The 6,527-nt window shown below is 47.6% G+C and overlaps 1 pseudogene; it reads left to right on the top strand.

The window, feature by feature from the left end:
• The first annotated feature begins 5,349 nt into the window (after nt 1–5,349).
• Nucleotides 5,350–6,226, top strand: LOC144696650 (large ribosomal subunit protein uL18A pseudogene; annotated as a pseudogene).
• Nucleotides 6,227–6,527: the final 301 nt, after the last annotated feature.

The following is a 6,527-nucleotide window of genomic DNA, read 5'->3' as shown; positions in this document are numbered from 1 at the left end:
ATTCACAAGAATGATCCCAGGAATGAAAGGCTTAACATATGAGGAACGTTTGAGGACGCTGGGTCTATAATCAATGGAGTTTAGAAGGATGAGAGGGGATCTGATTGAAACTTACAGAATACTGAAAGGCCTGGACAGAGTGGACGTGGGGAAGATGTTTCCATTAGTAGGAGAGACTAGGACCCGAGGGCACAGCCTCAGAGTAAAGGGAAGACCTTAGAACAGAGATGAGGAGAAACTTCTTTAGCCAGAGAGTGGTGAATCTATGGAATTCATTGCCACAGAAGGCTGTGGAGGCCAGGTCATTGAGTGTATTTAAGACCGAGATAGATAGGTTCTTGATTGGTATGGGGATCAAAGGTTACGGTGAGAATGCGGGAGAATGGGGTTCAGAAACTTATCAGCCATGATTGAATGGTGGAGCAGACTTGATGGGCCGAATGGCCTAATTTCTGCTCCTATGTCTTATGGTCTTATGGTCTTCCATTTGGTTAACCAAAATCTATCAATCTCAGTTTTAAAATTAACAATTGATCTAGCATCCTTTCCCATTTGCAGTAGAGAGTTCCAAACGTCTACCATGTTTTGTGTGTAGAAATGTTTCTGAATTTCACTGCTGAAAGGTTAGGCTCTAATTTTTTGATGATGCCCCAAAGACATAGACTCCCCAAACAGTGGAAAAAATGTCTCTTTATCTATCCCATCTTTTAATGGCCTGGATCTTCCAATTGGATTAGCGGTGAGCTTTGAGACATTCTCTGCTGTTACACATTGGGACCTAGAGGAAGTCCCAATGTGCAAAATTTAAATTTCCAATGAGCATCTTAGGAGAGGCACAGTGCTGCACATTCAGCCATAAAGTCCTTAATAGAGAAGAATTGGTTTGTTAAAGATGTATTTCAGGTATTTGGACCTGTCAGATGGGGCTGTCCAATATTCACAGCAGAGGATACAATGATCACAGTGTTAGGAACTAGATAGAGCTTTAAGTTTTACTTTTTTTTATTTTTGTGTTGAGAGGGGCAAATCCTGGATTGCTTTCATTTTAGAGGTTCTGTGAAATGGATCCCAGTAGTTTCTAAGATCTGTTTGTATAATATTCGTTTTAATGAGGTTTTACAACTCTTGAAGTGAAGAGATGGGTTATATCATCAGGGTTTGCCCTGCACAACCTAGCACTGCAATGGTGGGGGGGTTGGGGGTTGGGGAGGCTGGTGTGTGTTGCCACAGGGACACGTACAAATTAGATGTCTCCTAAAATAAGGAGCATATTGAAGGGGATGATCTGAATTGGGTGAAGATTCAGATGAGCCACATGAGGATGCCATTGCATGGTAGGTATGCCCATGAGAACTATATGTATACAAGATTCCAGGAGGAATAGGGTGAAGACAAGTTGTTAGGAGTGCAGATCTCTTCATGCTTTGATTCAGGGGACACAACAAAATCTTCATTGTCACCTTCAACATGTTACGAAAGGTCATCAATCTCACGATGATCACAGTATTAGGAACTAAATAGAGCTTTTAAAAAAAATTTCCGTGTAGAGAGAGGTGAATCCTGGATTTGGTTTCATTTTAGAGGTTCTGTGAAATGGAGCTGAGAAGTCTCTAAGTCTCTAAGCATTTTTAATGAGGTTTTACAACTTGAAGTGAAGAGGTGGGTTGTAAAGGGGTTACTAGTTTAAGGAAGTTAAAGCAGAGAAAAAACAAAGTAAAAAGCTGTGCTATCGCCTAGCAACAGGAGATTTACAGAGAGACAGGGAGAAACAGAAAACAGTTTTAATTTAGTTGGTATGTGGAAACCACAGGGTGAAGAAGGGTCCCAAAACCAGGGAGCGGGACAGAAAAGAGGTTTCAAGAAGGCCTTCTAGTCAAAGGAAAAGAAGAGGAATCTGAAAAATGTCCTGTTAACACTGAGGAGCAGAGGAAAAAGCTCTAAGTTAAAGAGACAGATCTGCAGGGAGCAGACTTGGAACAAAGTGGGCTTGCGAGAAGCCAGAAGATCTGGGGAGCCAGCCAAGGGTTGGTTACTCCTTACTCTGGGCCTGTGAAGCACTGGTGCTTAGCATGGCTGAGTATCTGAGAGAGTATGTGGAAGGCGAAGCTTGAAATCACGTGGCAATCCAGCGGAGAGGAACATCGGAAGGAGAGGTGGATCCCTGTTGAAGACATCCAAGAGAAAGCATCGTTTGGGAGAAGATTCCAAGGCTAGGGGTGGAATTTTCCATGCCTGCTGGTGTCGGGCGTGTTAGGTGGCGTGAGTGGACAATATGACAAGAAGGGCAAAAATAGTTTTCACGACATCGTGAAATCAGTTTGCAATCGTCCGCTCAGCCTGTCAATGATGGGCCATGTTTCCCGCCATCAGACATCGGGAACCTCATTGTAATATATCTGGATATCATCAAAAGCCCAGCCTGCTGGAGTCATCCCACCATGCTGGATCATCCAATTGCATTTCAATGTGTTTCACAACAGCATATTTAAGGCGTGCAATTGGCAGGCTGCACTTCAAGGGGAACTCAGAGGTGAGTACACAGTAACGTTGCGCAGTGCTTGCGAGGGCCGCCTGTTGCACTTCAAGGTTGATGTGCAATGTGGGGGTGGGGCAAAGGTTACCCTGCTATTGATGGTAGCGCACAAGCACATGCGGGGTAGTGGGGAGGGAAGCAGCCATGCATTGGGGAAACATTGTATAAAGCGACCATTCCTCCGCAGCTGAGACAGTTCAGATGCAGCCACATTGACATGCTTGGAGTTGGGCCTCTAGCTTATCTGCCCACTCAAGCAATGCAGAGGCATGAAAGTGCCACCAAGTGCTCCAGAGCTTTTCATCCTTCAGCCAAAGGCTGCAAATACTCATTAATGTTTTAATGGACTGCAGAATAGCTGGATAATTGTGTAATCTTATTGCGAAAGCTGGCTGTGGAGCAGTCATTGGTGGAGGTGCTCACAGCCCCTTGCAATGTCATCATCCCAGTTTGGACCAGTCTCCCCCATGGTTCAAGCCTTGCAGTGTGGGTTAGGAGAATGCCTGTGCATGAGCTGAGGGCACAACATGCAGTGGGCAAAGCCTGCTGCCAATCGGTCAGGTGGACTGAGGCAGAGGAGGGTGGGGTTTCGGGCAGCCACGCAACGCACTAAACTCTGGCCATCCAAGTGGCGGCCAGCACTCTCTGGAATGCATTAAGGGACCTTCCGACATAACTAAGAGGTTCTTATAACACCCAAGCTAACCCACGTGTGTCTCTTGTTCATCCTGCAAGAGGAGTACATCAGGAACATGGAGCCTGGTGAACTACTTGTATGCCTCGTAGCATAAAGAGATCAAAGAGGATGGAGAAGAGAGCAAGAGAGAGACACCAAGAGAGAGCAGCACCCTCTGGAAGAAGGGGCGGCTGAAGAGCTCAGTGAGCCGTTGTCGGTTGCGCCTTGCTAAACCCAGGGTCTATATACACCGCCTTTTATTCCACCAGATGACCGAGAACCAACATCGCCGAAGACTGCGCATGTCTAGGGAAATTGTCGGTCACATCTGTCAGCTACAGCAGGAGTTGGTGCCACAGGGACATGGAGGACATCCACTGACAGTGGCCGTGAAAGTGACCACGGCGCTCAATTTTAACTCTAGTGGCTCCTTTCAGGGTTCCACAGGTGACCACTGTGGGATCTCGCAAGCCTCCACCCACAAATGCATCCATGAGTTCATGGATGCCATCTTCAAGAAGGCACAAAACTTTGTGCATTTTGCCCAGGACCAGGAAAGCCAGGATGCAAGACTGATTGGATTTGCCCAGATCTCGATTTCCCACAGGAACAGGGTGCCATCGACTGCACCCACATGGCGCTCAGGTCTCTGTTGCAACAAGTGGTCAACTATGTCAACCACAAGAGTTTCCATTTGCTGAATGTGCAGCTGTGCACGGTTTCCAGGGAGTGTCCACAACTGCTACATCCTCAGTCAGTCACAGACCCCTGACATCTTCCAGGGCCCACAGAGGCTGAAGGGGTGGCTCCTCAGGAACAAGGGCTACCTGCAGAGGACGTGGCTGATGACACCTGTGCAGTGGCCTCAGACTGCAGCAGAGTGAAGGTATAACAAGGCTCATGCTGCAACTCGCAACTTGGTGGAGCAGACCATTGGGATGCTGAAAATGGAGTTCCGGTGTCTGGAGCGGTCTGGTGGAGCCCTGCAATATAGTCAACAGAGGGAGCCACATATCGTCATCGTCTGCTGCATCTTTTACAATCTGGCACTGCAACGGGGAGAGGAGCTGGCTGAGGAGGAGATGGAGAAGATGGACATCTCCTCTGATGAGGAGGATGGCAACGGGGATGAGGGTGAGGAGGTCCTTGAAGGTGATGATGATGGTGATGTGGCCCTTGCACTGGCCAGACAAGGCAGGTGTGCTCGGGAGGCCCTCAGAGCTGTTAGATTTGTGGAGCATGATGATGACATGCAGTGAGGAGACAACATAGATCCTCACGTTGCATCTGTGAACGTTTGACTCCAGTCTGGCTTATAGCAGTGGACATTCCGTCTGTGATAAGGCTCCTGTCATGGAGACGCAGCGGAGGCCCTAATAGTCCATCAATTCCAGGAGAATGATGACGACATGCAGTGAGGACACTCCATAGATCTTCATATAGTGTCTGTGAATGTCTGACTCCTGTCTGGCTGAGGGCAGCTCGCTTGCGCTCTGTGATCAGGGTCATATCATATACAGCCGTGAAACTTTAAATGCACCTGATCCTTTGTCAACCTTCAGCACCTGCCTCCTTCAGGAGCACAGCCTCACTGATCACAGATGCTGATGAGATGGAGACCAGCCCCACCTTAAATGTGCTGAGAGCACACAGAGAGAATGACGGAACTTGGTGACGCCTGCCCACGATATTCTGGCAGCAATGACCAGCACCATCGAGGTGCAGACATCAGTAATGTGCCCAGGGAGTGTGAGGCCGGACCATCACTTTGGGCTGAAGGCTGACAAAGCACAGGGAAGAGGCCCTGGACTGAGATACCTGCCTTTAACTTGTGCAGAAAGGTCTCGAACACTGCTCATCAGAACAAAGAGGCATAGGCAGGGTAATATTCTTGGAAGCTTATTTACAATAGTGAACGTTGTGTACAAGTGATTAATACCTGTATCCAGGCTGTGCAATTACATCTTCAGCTGTGGCTCAGTTCATAGCACCCTCACCTTTGAGTCAGAAGGTCGTGGGTTCACGTCCCACTCCCGGAAAAAAAAAAGTGTCAAGAACTGTGAATGTACTCGAAAGAGTTACATCTTCTTAACGAGCTCGTTGGGATCGTTGTTGCTCAGTTGGACCTAGGCACTGAGGAGGCTTTTCCAGTTTGGCGGAATCTGCCTGCCCGAGAAAATCGCCTGGGTCCCGGGTGATTGAGGGTGAAGAATCCTAAAAATGGGATTTGTTAAAGTTGTGAAAAGCAAGGCATACTTCAAGCGGTACCAAGTGAAGTTCAGGAGAAGATGAGAGGGAAAGACTGATTACTTTGCATGAAAACGCTTGGTGGTACAGGATAAAATCAAGTACAACATGCCAAGTACCGGATGATTGTACGATTCACCAACCGGGACATCATATGCCAGATTGCGTACGCTAAGATTGAGGGCGATATCATTGTATGTGCTGCCTATGGCCATGAATTACCCAAGTACAGCATAAAGGTTGGGCTCACTAACTATGCTGCATCTTATTGCACTGGTCTGTTTCTTGCCCGCAGGCTGCTGAACAAATTTGGTTTGGATAAGACCTATGAGGGTCAGGTGGAGGTGACTGGTGATGAATACAATGTGGAAAGCATCGATGGGAAGCCTAGTGCTTTCACCTGCTACCTTGATGCTGGACTTGCCAGAACCACCACAGGCAACAAAGTCTTTGGAGCTTTGAAAGGCGCAGTTGATGGCGGTCTGTCTATTCTACACAGCACCAAGCGATTTCCTGGTTATGACTCTGAGAGCAAGGAATTTAATCCTGAAGTCCATCGTAAACACATCTTTGGGGTGAACATAGCAGAATACATGCGCTACCTGATGGATGAGGACGAGGATTCCTACAAAAAGCAGTTTTCTCAATATATCAAGCATGGAGTCACAGCTGACATGATAGAAGATTTGTATAAGAAAGCTCATGCTTCTATTAGAGAAAACCCTGTTCATGAGAAGAAGCCCAAGAGAGAAGTCAAGAAAAAGAGGTAGACACTGAGGAGAGAAGGTGTGTTGCTGCTCCTGCTCCTGGCTGTTGCTGTGTGCTGCTCCTGGGTGTTGCTGTGTGCTGTTGCTGTTCCTGCTACTCCTGCTCCTGGCTGTTGCTGTGTGCTTTTGCTGCTGCTCTTGTGGAGCTGAAGGAGAGAGAGGGAGAGGAAGAACAACTGCTGCTACAGGACAGGAAGGCCAGGAGGCCAAGACTGGGACTTGTAACATCCTAGGTGGGTGTCTGGAGTTCCTATTTTTGTTTAGGTGGGGGCTATTAAAGACTGTGTTTTGTAGGGGGAGGGCA

This window comes from Cetorhinus maximus, chromosome 22 (genome assembly GCF_964194155.1).
Source record: "Cetorhinus maximus chromosome 22, sCetMax3.hap1.1, whole genome shotgun sequence".
Classification (NCBI taxonomy): domain Eukaryota; kingdom Metazoa; phylum Chordata; class Chondrichthyes; order Lamniformes; family Cetorhinidae; genus Cetorhinus; species Cetorhinus maximus.
Note: the sequence above shows the minus strand (reverse complement) of the source record. Positions and strands in the feature narration are given on the sequence as shown.